Genomic DNA, 15,126 nt, shown 5'->3' with positions numbered 1-15,126 from the left:
TAGTGGACTCTGGGAGGGCTCACCCCAAGGAGTACTTCCCAGAATTTCTGCCACCAGTGCCCTTCTGCTCACCATGAGACACAGCCACCCCCTGTGTCTGCAGGAGACCCTCCAACACTAGCAGGTAGGTCTGGTTCAGTCTCCCCTGGGGTCACTGCTCCTTCCCCTGTGTCCCAATGCGCACACTACTTTGTGTGTGCCCTCCAAGAGTGGAGTCTCTGTTTTCCCCAGTCCTGTCGAAGTCCTACAATCAATTCCCACTAGCCTTCAAAGTCTGATTCTCTAGGAATTCCTCCTCCCATTGCCGGACCCCCAGATTGGAAAGCCTGACGTGGGGCTCAGGACCTTCACTCCAGTGGGTGGACTTCTGTGGTATAAGTGTTCTCCAGTTTGTGAGTCACCCACCCAGCAGTTATGGGATTTGATTTTATTGTGATTGCGCCCCTCCTACCATCTTATTGTAGTTTCTCCTTTGTCTTTGGATGTGGGGTATCTTTTTTGGTGAGTTCCAGTGTCTTCCTGTCGATGATTATTCAGCAGTTAGTTGTGATTCCAGTGTTCTCGAAAGAGGGAGTGAGAGCATGTCCTTCTACTCTGCCATCTTGAACCCAATCTCTCATTTCTTTTTAATTTTAGTCCTTTGTGATCAGAGAAGATACTTGTATGATATCTGTTTGAAACTACTGAGACATAATGTGTTGTCTAACATACAGTCTATCCTAGAAAATGTCCCATGTGACCTTCAGTAAAATGTGTGTGCTATTGTTGTTGGGTACAGTGTTCTGTATGTGTATATATATATATATATATATATATATATATATATATATATTTGATCTAGTTAGTGTACTGTGTTGTCTTCTATTTCCTTACCTCTGTCTGTTCTATCCATTATTTTATTTATTTGTTTATTTATTTACTTACTTACTTACTTACTTACTTATGGCTGCATTGGGTCTTCGTTGCTACGCGTGTTTCTAGTTTCAGAGAGCAGGGGTACTCTTCAGTGTGGTATGAGGGGTTCCCATTATGGCAGCTTCTCTTGTTCCAGAGCACGGGCTCTACGCGTGAAGGCTTCAGTAGTTGTGCCAAATGGGCTCAATGGTTGTGGCTCGTGGGCTCTAGAGCACAGGCTCAGTAGTTGTGGTGCAGGGGCTTAGTTGCTCCATGGCATGTGGGACCTTACTGGACCAGGGCTTGAACCCATGTCCCCTGCATTGGCAGGCAGATTCTTTACCACTGTGCCACAAGGGAAGTCCCTGTTCTATCCATTATTGAGACTGTATTGAGGTCCTTCAATGATTATTATAGAACTGTTTCTCCCTTTATTTTTTTCTGGTTTTATAATTGACATATAACATTGTATTAGTTTAAGGTGTAAAACATAATGACATATGTATTGCTAAATGATTATGATAGTATGTGTAGTTAATATCCATCACTTCATATAGTTACAATTTTTTCCTTATGATGAAAACTTAGCAACTTTCAAATATACAATATGGTGTTGTTAACTGTATACACCATGCTGTACATTACATCCCTAGAACTTACCTTATACCGGAAGTTTGTACCTCTAAACTCCCTTCACCCATTTTCTCTACCCCTCACCCCGTCTCTGGCAACTACCAATCTGTTCTGTTTCTATAAGTCTGTTTTTTAGATTCCACATATAAATGAAACCATACAGTTTTTTCTTTCTCTTATTCCACTTAGCATTATGTATAGCTCACTTTAGTTCTGTCTGTTTTTGCTTCATATATTCTGATGATGTCATTAGGTGCATAAATGTTTGTTATATCTCCTTGATGTATTTAAACTTTTATAAATGTTCTTCTTTGTCTCTTGTAACCTTTTTTTTGGATTTAATGTCTATTTTGTCTGATAGAAGAATAACAACCCTTGCTGTCTTTTGGTTACTATTTTCATGGAATATCTATCCCCATTCCTTCACTTTCAATCTATTTGCATCTTTGGATCTAAAGTGAACCTCTTATAGGTGGATCATATGTTTTTAATCCATTCCTCTAACCTGTCTCTTGTTTGTCATTCACATATAAGTACTAATAAGGAGGGACTTCTGTCACTTTTTCCAGCTTTACTGAAATATAACTGACATAACATTGTGTAGGTTTAAAGTGTACAATCTGATCATTTGATACACATGTATATTGTGAAATATTAACTGAAATAAGATTAAAACATTCCTTATCTCACATAATTAACTTTGTTGTTGTTAGTGTGAGAATGCTAAAACCCTACTCTCATAGCAACTTCCTAGTGTACAATACAATAATGTTAACTAGAGTCACCATGCAGTACCTTAGATCCCCAGAAGTTGTTCATCTTCTAAGTGTAAGCTTGTATTGTTTGACCAAAATCTCCCCATTTTCCCCATCCCTCAGCCCCTGGCAACCACCATACTACTTTTTGTTTCTATGGGTTTGATATTTTTAGATTCCACACGTGAGTTCATAAAGCATTTGTCTTTCTCTGGTTTATTTCATTTAGCAAAATGCCTTCAAGGTCCATCCATGTTGTCACAAATGGCAAGATTTCCTTTTTTATATGGATAAATAATATTCCATTCTGTTTTCTAGATTGCTGTAGGTTGTCTCTATGCCAAGAATGAGTCTGAGGTGTAAACTTAAGGTCTTCCCAGGTCTTTTCTGAGCCTGCCCCTGAGCATGCATAGTCATTTTCTAACTTTCCCCGTATATACAGTTGTTTTTGAATGTCCTAGTTTTTAATGTCTGGCTTCCAAAAGGGTAAAAAGAGAGAAATGGATGGGAGAGAAAAAGGGTCAGTCCTTTAAATCTTCTGGAAGTCACTTGAGGGGGAGGGGCTTACAACAATGGGAGGTGTAACAACAATGACCACCCACCTCTTTTTCTGCATTTCTGCAATCAGATCTCAACATTTTGAGGACAGAGTCTTTTTGTTAACCCACTTTGGCTCCCGCAAGCTGTGTGCAAGGTTCTCCAGGAGCATGTGCACATCTGCCTGCCATGCGGCTGGGGGTGGGGAATAGGTATTTGCTCCTGTGCTAAGAGCTGAAATTGACCAAATTAACTGCATTTACCATCCAATATTTCCCCTGGAAACTGCAAGACTTCAATAGACTCCAGAGTTCCAAAACAGTTACATCAGACAGATTCTGCCAGTGCAACTGTTGTCTAGATGGAGAGACAGGTTCCTGGCACTTCCTATTCCACCATCTTCCCAGAATTCTCTATAATGTGTTTTCAACATTTAGTAACTTTATAGATTTTTTTCCCACAAAATGCCTCAAACAATAATATAAATTGTATTACAAATCTAACATTCATGTTAGATTTCACGTATATCATTTGAATTTTATTACTATGTATCTTTTGTACATTTATTTCTCTAACTCTTGAAAGTACACATTTAGGTACAAATATATTTACTATCTGGTTCTATATAATGATGCTGTTCCTATACATCAACAAATGGTCTTTGGTAATAATGCTTTGCTGATTGTATTAGTGATGTATTTTAATCATAACAGTTCTATTAAACAAACATAATCTCATGAGACAGATATTTCTGCCATGTAATGAAAAGATAGTTATTTGGCTATTTCATTATGGCACCATGGTATTTAAAAGTGATGTGAGCAATTTGAGGGTTTTTTTAAAAACTGTTTTTCAAAAGGTTATATTGCTATTCTTTCTAGATTTGGTAGGGTAGGGTTGGCCTTTATTAGTTCCTGGGATAGCAAAGTATTTCAGTAGATGTATAACTGAAAAATAGTCACTGAAATAATGAGAATGATTTTTCAGGGTAGAATATTATAAACCCATAAAGATACAAAAGTACCCAAGAGGAGGTAGTTCTCCCAGCAAGAATAATGATATCCAATTTTTCCTGAACAATATCATCTTTTTAAAATCTGATTAAAATGTGATTATAGGAAAATAATTTTGATGTTCAATTACTAAAATTAGATCATACTTTTGATCATATAAGTAGTTAATAAAACCTTTTTATGACAAGTTAAAAGCATATATGCCAAAGTGAACCACATAGTTAAGGCTAGCTTAGCTAGTAATTCTCACTGACGCTAACTAAGGCAGGACTCCTGAGTTACGAGAGTCAAATGAACATTCTTTTACATACAGTTGAAATAGTGTAAGGCATCTATTTTATGAAGTGTTATTAAAATATTGTGAGTTACTAAAGGGCAAATAGATAAGATGATAAGATTGAGGAAAGGAACATGTCTGCCTTTTGAGGTAAAGCAATTGATTGATAATATAAGGATGTAATAGATGAAGCAAAATATCGCAAAAGGTGAGAAAGGATGAAAGGTATGAGCATCAAAATTAAAAAGGAGAAAGACATTTTCTTCTCTGAGAATAGAAGGAAGATGGGAAATGTGTGTTAATATACAAAAACTTTTTTTTTTTCCAGTGAAGAAAGAAATTAAGAGAGTTGATGTGATAGTCCTCAATCTTCCTAGTGGAGTTAGAATGAACAATGTTACCAAGGAGAGGCAGGGATAGGATGCTTGGGTTCTGGGGGGATATGAAATATTTAGAGATGAATATGAAACTTGTTTAACAACAGTAATGGCACCACTGAGGGTGGATAACATGAATTAACAGTAAAATCAATTAGTCTGGTTTCCTGACTTACTCTTAATAATATTTCAGCAATTGGGGAACTGGAGTAAGAGAATTGAATTATAGGGCTGACCCAGCACTAGAATCCAACTATAAAAATTTAACTGAATTAGGTAATGCCTGTGGCCAATGACTACTGATTAGTTGAAACTCTTTCCTTTCTGTAAGGAAGATCTTTTTATTAATCTTACAAAAATCTACAGAGTTCAAGCTACTATGGTATATATCATTGGTAAGAATCAAGAAACCTTAGAGTAGAACAAATGAATCATTTAAATAACTAGAATTTGCATCTGCTATAAGCTAAACTAGATAGATTGGTAATTTATCTTGGTGATCCATCACTCCCAGATGATTTGACCAGAATCATAATATGGGATCTAATTATGAGATACATTAAGACAGAAAAATCTGGAGTTAGACAAATACAGTAGCACTGACTTTACTCTATAAATGCCATTAAAAGGGAACTGGCTTTCTTTAGCTTTGGGACAACAGACTTGTGGATTGCATTCAGTTACCATTAAAAGCTTAGGAAAAAATACCTTGTTATCCTTTCACTTCAAGCAAGCCAATAAACAGCCAAAAAACAATTTCTAGCTTTCCTACCAATACCACACTTCTCTTTTCATGGGCCCCTTTGTAATACAGAAACTCTGTAAATAGTACTTACATCTATATTATGAAGTCAAGAATAATAAATATATTTAATAATCCTTCACCTGCTTTCTTCAATGCTTTTTATTAGACATTTTCATCCTAATAAACTTACACAACTCCCCAGTTTTCTGAGTTTTCTAACCCAATCCAAGATCCAGACATAGAGAGTTGAGAAAGTATATACCCTCCATTCTCCTCATCCCCTAAAGAACTTTATCATAATTACAAATGACAATCCAAACTACAACCTTTTCCTTTTCTATTGGGAAAAAAAAAAAAAAAGGAAAGAAGAAAAACAGGAAGGGAGGGAAGGAGGGGGCTGGTTTGAAGTGTCAGAGGATATGTTAAAAGATAAAAATTTTTAGGCTGCTTTTTCTCAGCCTAAAAACTGTTAAAAAACAAAAATTCAACCAAATAAATTTGAAGATCTAATTGGCTTTATTAGGTAAGTCATGAATCAGGTAGCAACCCATCTAGCAACTAGAAGGGCCCTTCAAGGGGTTGTATAAAATGGAAGGTTTTTACAGGAAGAAGGGTGGGGCAAAGGAGCTATTAGCAAAAGAAAGGAGGGGATTATTTTAGGCTGGAGGACATCTTTTGGGGGAAAGGGAACTACAAGGGTTTTATCATGCAGATTGCCTCTCTTCCTCTGGGGGACGGAGAAGGCCCACAGTGGCAGATTACCTCTGGTCAGATTGGTGCTGACCAGAAAGTTCCAGACTGGTTGACTAAGATTAAGGGCAAAACTGTAATGAGGTTAGATATTAAATCTAGGCTTGGTATCATAAATGTTAGCACAAGTGACACCATTTTGGGCCTGTGATTTTTCTCTTTAACACCAGCAATGAGGGGAAAGAAGTATTTGTTGTGTGCCATTATTTGCAAGACATCTGATATACACTAGATTATTTAATCCATAGAACATCCCTGGCAATAGTGATATTATCATTTTGCAGATGGGAAAGCTGAGGTCCAAGTATTTACCTCACCCAAGGCCACAACATAAAAGAGGGAGGTACAGTCAATCTACTTAGGTCTGTTTTGAAAAACAGTTAATATTTCTTCTTCACTAATCTGCAACTGAAAATAAAAAGCATACAACATATTAAAAACCAGAAAGATTATTTGGCCTGCTTTGTTACCAATTCTCTGGTTCTTTGTTTGCTACCACAACAGCCTACTTATTAGAGCTAAAAGGGCCACTTCAAATAAACATTCTAGATTGCTCTTCATGTGAAAATGCTTTATAACTAAAGCTGACTTAAGCACTATCTTCCTAAAATGCAAATAATTTCTTCTACATTGAAGCCTATAAAAGACTCACATCTTATTTCATCTAAGAAATAAAATTCCCTGGTGATACATCTTTGAGAAAGAGTATGTACAAAGCCTCAGAAGTAAGGCAATAAAACATTACTTGAAACATTTAATAACCTACATGTTGGCAATGTCCACATCACCTTAAGAAAACTCTTCAACATATATATAATAATATATATAACATTTTATATATATTTTTTCCAGTTACAGTAGAGGAAGCTAACATGCATAATCCCTAAAGATTTATGATAACACTAAAGAACTTATCTCCTGTCAAATTTCTCTTTAAAAATACTGATACATGCCAAATGAGCACATCCCCAAAAGGATTTTTACTAAAACCAAGATTCACTAATAATTATTAATAATTTATTAATAATTATTGAGTGCTGAGTACTGGGAGACACTGTGCTGGGTGCTGGGCAAGGAACAGGAAGAAAGATAGACATGATGCCTAGCCTCAAAGAACTTAATTCATCAGGTAGAAGACAGACGTTCAAAAATTACAGAAAAAATAATTATAATTGTGACAGGTGTTAGAGAGTAATAGGATACTCTGAGGATATTTTATAGAATACTTGATCTATTTTGTGAAGTTAGGTAAAATTTCCCCTGAAGATAGGACATTTAAATTGAGGTCTGAAAGAATGAGTTAGTGACACTTGAGGAAAGGGACCACAGCAGGGAAGATCTACTATGATTAAACACACACACACATACATATGCGTATAGCTAACACAAGGTTAAAGAGCTTATCTAAATAACTACAGAGGTTTTTTGCAACCAGAAGTTGTTATTTTATTTCTGTAAAACATTCGAAAATTAATGAGATAATTTCCAGAAAACTTTTAAGAAAGGAGATGCAACTTAAGCCAAGCACTGGGCTCTGTACCTTGCATATTTCATTTAATTTACTCTTTCAACAAAATTATGAGGTAGCTATTTGTGGGCCCTGGTTTTATTCCTTCTACAATTTGCCAAGCCAAAGTGTGTCTTGCACACTGACCGTCACAGCAGAAACTTTAAAAAGAACCTAAACAGTAAATGATAAAGTTCTCTGTCCTGCCTTCCATCTAAATCTTAAACCTGTACACAAACACTGCATAAGTATCCATTCCAGCCCTCTCCCCTTCTTAGCAAACTTGAGTTTTCAGACTCCATAGTAAACACCCCAATCACATAACAAATAAAACTACAGCTATGCCATAGCCATCTACTTTCTTGCTCTCCACCTCATTCCTACTTACATCACCCTGTGATTACACGGCCCTCTCGGAGCCAGTCAAAGCCTTGGTTGTCCCTGACCAGAAAATTTTTCACCTCTCAACGTTCAAAAGTAGCAATGATAGTTGTGAATTCTTGTTATAAATAAGTGAAGAAGAGACACACAGATCTAGTCTTAGGGAGAAGATAAGTGAGTTGACCAAAATAAGAATTAGATAAAAATTAATAATCCCACACAGTGCTTCTTCCTGTAGCACATGTTGATTATTTTAGGCACAATAGGAAAAACTGTTACCGTTTTTAATGTGCCTATAAATATTTATGTCCATTTTCTAGGTTTGGAATCTTCCCACCATTTCTTTATTTTGAATTCATGTTCAGCCAGTTATGCCTGTTTTGATCTTTTGGGATTTTTAAAACATCAAATTTCAAGTTTCAAATTTTGTTTGAATGTAACAACAGGTAAAATGTCTATAAATCAACAAGATGATACTGATATTCCAACTCCCCTCAGGCAAGAGGGCAGAAACTTACTGCCTAGATTTTGAGAAAGGTCCTCTTATGATGATCAAAGTCTTTGAGATAGCAGCAATAATTGCTGTATGGTGTAAACTGAAGGTAATGAATAGTAAACCTGCTTATCTCCAAGGTCTTCAGATTCCTTCCTAACCCCAAAGACCACCCTGCACCCTTTACAAGGCAGACAGTTGGCCAACAGGCATTTCACTCATGACTATTCCAAGCCCAAGATTGTCCTTGAATAGGCACTGAGGTTGCACATTTGTTTAATTATAGTTTCCTTTCTGAACTTAAAGCTTTTTTCAAAGACTTTCATCAAGATGAATCTCACTGTGCACCTCATGCCTGTTGATTTTAGTTGCCACAAAAAGCCAAAGTTAACTCTCATCATCAGGACTCTAATTCCTATAAGACTCTGAACATCTCCTTTTCTGACCCATTTCTTATCCCTGTCGGACACCTGAAAACTTTCCACTGGGCCCTCTGAGACTCAGTCATCAGCAAAATCACCTTCTCTAAACATTTCCTTCACTTTTTTGCTTTAAAATCTGATCAGCCCTCTCCTCTGCAGCCCAAACTCCCAAACTCCACCACTACGAAGCCTGGAGGTGGAGAGGATGACATTCCTGCTCCCTGCAGCTCCTTCCAGACCACTCTTCTTCCCTCCTCCAAAAGCTGCCCATTTAAATTTTATGACATCAAACAACCGCACGAACTCCCTCTCCCTGCTGCGGTTCTCAAACAATCCCCAGGCGAGTCTCCCTCCACCCCATTCCTTGGAGATTTTAGTTCTTAACTCCCTGACACTGTCTTAAACCGCATTCCTGTCATAATTCTCAGCGGGCTTCAGTGTCCACATAGACGATCTACCGAATACATTGTCACTCAGTGCCTTGACCTCCTCTCCTCCACTGATTTTTTATTCTCCACCTTACCTCAGCTACTTACTCGCATGGCCATACCTCAATCCTCCTCTTTCCCAATAACTACCGTCAGCCCTCCATATCTGTGGGGTTCCACATCCTCTAATTCAACCAGTCGTGGATTAAAAATATTCAGGAAAAAAAAAATCCAGAAAGTTTCAAAAGGCAAAACTTGAATTTGCTGCGCACTGGCAACTATCTACACGGCATTTACATTGTATTTATATAGCATTTACAGTTGACTCTTGAACAACATGGACAGTGCAGGTCCTTACACGTGGGTTTTTTTCACTAAATACTACAGTACTGCATCATCCACGGTTGGATGAATCTGTGAATGTGGAACCGAGGATACAGAGGGCCGACTGTAAAGTTAAACATGGCTTTTTCCACTGCACAAAGGGTCAGCGCCCCTAACTCCCACACTGCTCAAGGGTCAGCTGTACATTGTATTAGATATTATAAGCAATCTAGAGATGACTTAAAGTATATGGGAGGATGCGCATAGGATATATGCAAATCCAATGCCATTTTATATAAGGGATTGAGCATCCATGGATTTTGGTATCCATCAGGGCACCGGGAAACAACCTCCTCAGATACCAAAGGACGACTGTATTGCCTCTTGATCATCTCAGTTTGAGGTTATCTCATTTTGACTATCATCTCCTATTTTTCCAGCTCACCACCTCTACTTAGAATCTGGAAAATTCCAACAATCCTCTGACCCCACCAGAACCTATAGTTCATTGATTCTAACGTCTTTCTCTTGTCTCCCACCCCTCATATCTTAACTTTTGTCCTTGTCCAGCTTAAATTGCATGGTCAATAATAATCACTCCTTTGCATACACTCTTCACTCTCCTGCCCTTTTCTTGTCTCCCTGTACATGGCTAAACCACAACCCTGGTAATGTCCAACTCTCTGCCTATTCCATGGTTGTACTTGTGCATGTACACATGGCTGGAGGAAACAAATAAACAAACTGACTGGTTTCACTTATATTCACTCTAACTTCAATGGGCCCCTAATGCTGCCTGGAATCATACTGTATTTCCATTCTCCACTAAACAACTATTACATGGCTTTACCTCTCTCCTAAAACCTCCAACTCTTCTTTCAGTCTCACTCTCAACTGACGACCTTGCTTTCTATTTTACTGATAAAATAGAAACAATCAGATGAGAATTTCTGTGAACTCCCACAACGACATTCACCCACCTACCTGCAGCTGCTGTCTCTCCCGTTACTGAGTGAACTCGTTCATGCTCCTAGCAAAGGGAAACCCTTCCATCTGTGCACTAGATCCTTTCCCATCTACTCAAAGTCATTGTCTCAGCAATTCTTCCTTCTCTCTCCAGTATCAAAAATCTCCTTTCCTAGATTTTTTTGCCATTAATGAACAAACATGCTTTTTCTCTTTTCTTAAAATTTCGCTTTATCCTGCTCTGCGTTATAGCTACCACCCCATTTTTTCCCTTCTTGTTAGCAAACCTCCTTGAAAGAGTTGTTTATTCTTGCTGTCATCAATTTCTTTCCCATTTTCTCTTCAGTCTCCTACAGGCTTTAACACTCACCGCACCACTCCATCCAACTGCTTATCTTTACATTGTTAATTCCAGCAGCAATCCTCATCTTATTATAATATTTAGCAATATATAATGTAGCTAATTGTTTTCTTCATGCAGGATACCAGGATACTTGGTTTTCTTTCCACCACGCTAGTAGCTTCTTCATAGCCCCTTCTGTTGCTTCTTCATAGCCTTCCAAATATCTTAATATTATAGAGCCCAACTTAGAGCTATTTCTCTTCTCCCATCTACACTAATTCCCTTAGTGATCTCAATCAACCACCAGTGGGCAAATGAGAAATGCTAGACCTGCCTCGGTTTAACATAGAGGAAGGGATTCAAAGGCTTAAGGAGATTGGAATGTTAGAGTGGATTTGTCATTTAAGACCTACGTATCCATATCGGAAGGGTACAGAAAACATATCTTTCACCACTACCGTGAGAAATAAACTTGTGAGAGGAGCCCCAACATCTCTGAAGAACTCTGTGATCACTCTTCTTTGTAGGCCAGGCCTTATAGCAGGGACTGCAGTCACTGAATTGGAAAACCTAAATGCAATGGGAGTGATTGAATCTCAGAGAGCAGGGATCAAGTGGCACTGCCAAAGGCAAGGTGCTCTGGTTACCATAATGGACAGCAGAGACGTAGCAACCAGAAAAGTCTGACTTGCATAGACCTAAGGCACTGGCTAGTGGATCATGGTGTTCCTAGAAATGAAATAGATAGGAAGCCTACTAAATTCTTACTTGATCTGTATAAGCAGGAAAGTTCTAGGCCAAATGAAGACAAGTCTAACCTGAGTCATGAAAAGAAAGAGTCATGGTCCTTCATTTAGTTCCCAGACTTGAGCCAGTTTGTAGACCCAGAACCCCTTGGATGAACTGCCAAAAATTTATACTGTTAATCTTTCTCCCAGCCTTCCCCAAAGTAACCTACAGCTTTTTGCCAGGGTAACTGTGATTGGGCAAAAGGAAATACTCAGAGATTTGGGGGACTACTGGACTCTGACTCAGAACTGACACTAATTCCGGGAGATCAAAAACATCATTATGATCTACCAGTTAGAGTAGGAACGTATGGAGGTCAAGTGATCAATGGAATTTTAGCTCAAGTCTGTCTCACAGTGAGTGAGCCCAGTGGGTCCCCTAACCCATTCTGTGGTTATTTCCCCAATACCAGAATTAATTATTGGAACAGATATACTCAGCAACTAGCAGAATCCCCACAAAGGTTCCTTGACCCGTGTAGTGAGGGCTATTCAAGTGGAAAAGGCCAAGTGGAATCCATTAGAACTGCCTCTACCTAGGAAAATAGTAAACCAAAAGCACTACCATATTCCTGGAAAGACTGCAGAGATTAGTGTCACAATCAAGGACTTGAAAGATGCAGGAGTGGTGATTCCCACCACGTCCCCATTCAACTCTCCTGTTTAACCTGTTCAGAAGACAGATGGATCTCGGAGAATGACCGTGGACTATCGTAAGCTTAACCAGGTGGAGACTCCAACTACAGTTACTCTACCAGATGTGGTTTCATTGCTTGAGCAAATTAACACATTCCTTGGTATCTGGTATGCAGCTACTGATCTGACAAATGTTTTTTCTCTATACCTATTGGTAGGATCACCAGAAGCAGTTTGTTTCCAGCTAGCAAGGCCAGCAGCAATACACCTTCACTTTCCTGTCTCAGGGGACTACACTCTCCAGTCCTAACTTAGGGGATCATAATTTAATTCACAAGTATCTTGATTGCCTTTCTGTTCCACAAGACATCACACTGCTCCATTACATTGATGACAGTATACGGATTGGACCTGGTGAGCAAAAGATGGACCTGGAATAGGAACTACTCTAGACTTAATGGTAAGACATTTGCATGCCACAGTGAGAAATAAATCTGCATCTGTGGCCTCATGGGGAGTTCCCTAAATCAATTGACAGAGGAAGAGAAGACTCTGGCCTGGTTTACAGATGATTTTGGACAATATGCAAGCACCACCCAAAAGTGGATGGCTATAGCACTACATCCCCTTGTTCTGGGATATCCCTGAAGGACAGTAGTGAAGGAACTCCTCCAAGCAGGTGAACTTCAAGCAGTGAACCTGGCTGTTCACTTTCAATGGAAGGAGAAATGGCCAGACATATGATTACATACTGAATCACTTTTTCCCCAGCCACCCCTGTATTCACCCAATGTTCTCACGGACAAAGTGGTCATGGTGACAGGGATGGAGGTTATGCACGGGCTCAGCAACATGGACTTCCACTTACCAAGGCCTGGCTATGGCCACTGCTGAGTGCCCAACCTGTCAACGGCAGAGACCAACACCATGGCACGAGTTCCTTGGGTGGTAGCCAGCTATCTGGTGGCAGGTTGATTACACTGGACTCCTTCCATCATGGAAGGGGGAATATTTTGTTCTTACTGGAATAAACATTTACTCTGGATATAAATTTGTCTCCCCTGCACACAATGCTTTTGCCAAAACTACCATCCATGAACTTACAGAATACTTTATCCACCATCATAGTATTCTACACAGCATTGCTTCTGATCAAGGAACTCACTTCACAGCAAATGAAGTGAGGTAATGGACCCACGCTCATGAAATTCACTGATCTTACCATGTATCCCACCATCCTGAAGCAGATGGCTTGACAGAATGGTCAAGACTCAGTTACGGTGCCACTAGGTGACTAGAACTTGCAGGACTGTAGCAAAGTTCTCCAGAATGCTGTATATGCTCTGAATCAGCATCCAATACATGGTGCTATTTCTCTCATAGCCAGGATTCACAGGTCCAGAAACCAAGGGATAGAAATGGGAGGGGTACCACTCACTATTTCTCCTAGTGACATTTTTTGCAAAATGTTTGCTCCCTGTTCCTGTGACCTTACGCTCTGCTGCTGTAGAAGTCTTAGTTTCAAAGAGAAGAATGCTGCCACCAGGAAACGCAACAATGATTCCATCCCACTCATAAAAAAAAAAAAAAAAATGAGACGGCAAAAAAATGTCACAGATGAAGGAGCAAGGTAAAAACCTACAAGACCAAATAAATGAAGAGGAAATAGGCAATCTACCCAAAAAGGAATTCAGATAATGACAGTAAATATGATCCAGAATCTTGGAAATAGAATGGAGGTATGGATTGAGAAAATACAAGAAATGTTTAACAAAGATCTAGAAGAACTAAAGAACAAACAGAGATGAACAACACAATAACTGAAATGAAACATACACTAGAAGGAATCAATAATAGGATAATTGAGGCAGAAGGACGAATAAGTGAGCTGGAAGACAAAATGGTGGAAATAACTGCTGATGAGTAGAATAAAGAAAAAGGAATGAAAAGAATTGAAGACCACCTCAGAGACCTCTGGAACAACATTAAACGCACCAACAATCAAACTATAGGGGTTCCAGAAGAAAGAAAGAGTCTGAGAAAATATCTGAAGAGATTATAGTTGAAAACTTCCCTAACATGGGAAAGGAATTAGTCACCCAAGTCCAGGAAGCACAGAGAGTCCCAAACAGGATAAACCCTAGGAAAAACACACCAAGACACATATTAATCAAACTAACAAAAAAATAATTCAAAGAAAAAATATTAAAAGCAGCAAGGGAAAAACAAAAAGTAGCATACAAAGAAATCCCCATAAGGTTATCAGCTGATTTTTCAACGGAAACTCTGAAGGCCAGAAGGGAGTGGCAGGATACACTTAAAGTGATAAAAGAGAAAAACCTACAACCAAGATTATTCTACCCAGCAAGGATCTCATTCAGATTCAGTGGAGAAGTTAAAAGCTTTTCAAACAAGCGAAAGCTAAGAGAATTCAGCAGCACCAAACCAGCTTCACAACAAATGCTAAAGAAACTTCTCTAAGCAGGAAACACAAAAGAAAAAAAAGATTCACAAAAACAAACCAAAAACAATTAAGAAAATGGTAATAAGAACATACATATTGAATTTAATAACCTTGAATGTAAATGGATTAAATGCCCAAACCAAAAGACACAGACTTGCTGAATGGATACAAAAACAAGACCCATATATATGCTGTTTACAAGAGACCCACTTCAGACCTAGGGACACATAAGGACTGAAAGTGAAGGGATGGAAAAGATATTCCATGCAAATGGAAATCAAAAGAAAGTTGGAGTAGCAATACTTATATCACATAAAATAGACTTTAAAATAAAGACTGTTACAAGAGATAAGGAGGGACACTACATAGTGATCAAAGGATCAATCCAAGAAG

At 38.6% G+C, this 15,126-nt stretch overlaps 2 pseudogenes; both read left to right on the top strand.

Moving 5' to 3' along the window:
- Positions 1-11,166: 11,166 nt before the first annotated feature.
- LOC115864506 (uncharacterized) lies at positions 11,167-12,795 on the top strand (annotated as a pseudogene).
- Positions 12,796-13,033: 238 nt separating this feature from the next.
- On the top strand, positions 13,034-13,847 carry LOC138842285 (uncharacterized; annotated as a pseudogene).
- The last annotated feature ends 1,279 nt before the right edge of the window (positions 13,848-15,126 follow it).

The sequence above is a fragment of the Globicephala melas genome, chromosome 5, assembly GCF_963455315.2.
Source record: "Globicephala melas chromosome 5, mGloMel1.2, whole genome shotgun sequence".
Lineage (NCBI taxonomy): Eukaryota > Metazoa > Chordata > Mammalia > Artiodactyla > Delphinidae > Globicephala > Globicephala melas.
This window is presented reverse-complemented; position numbering and strand designations above follow the sequence as displayed.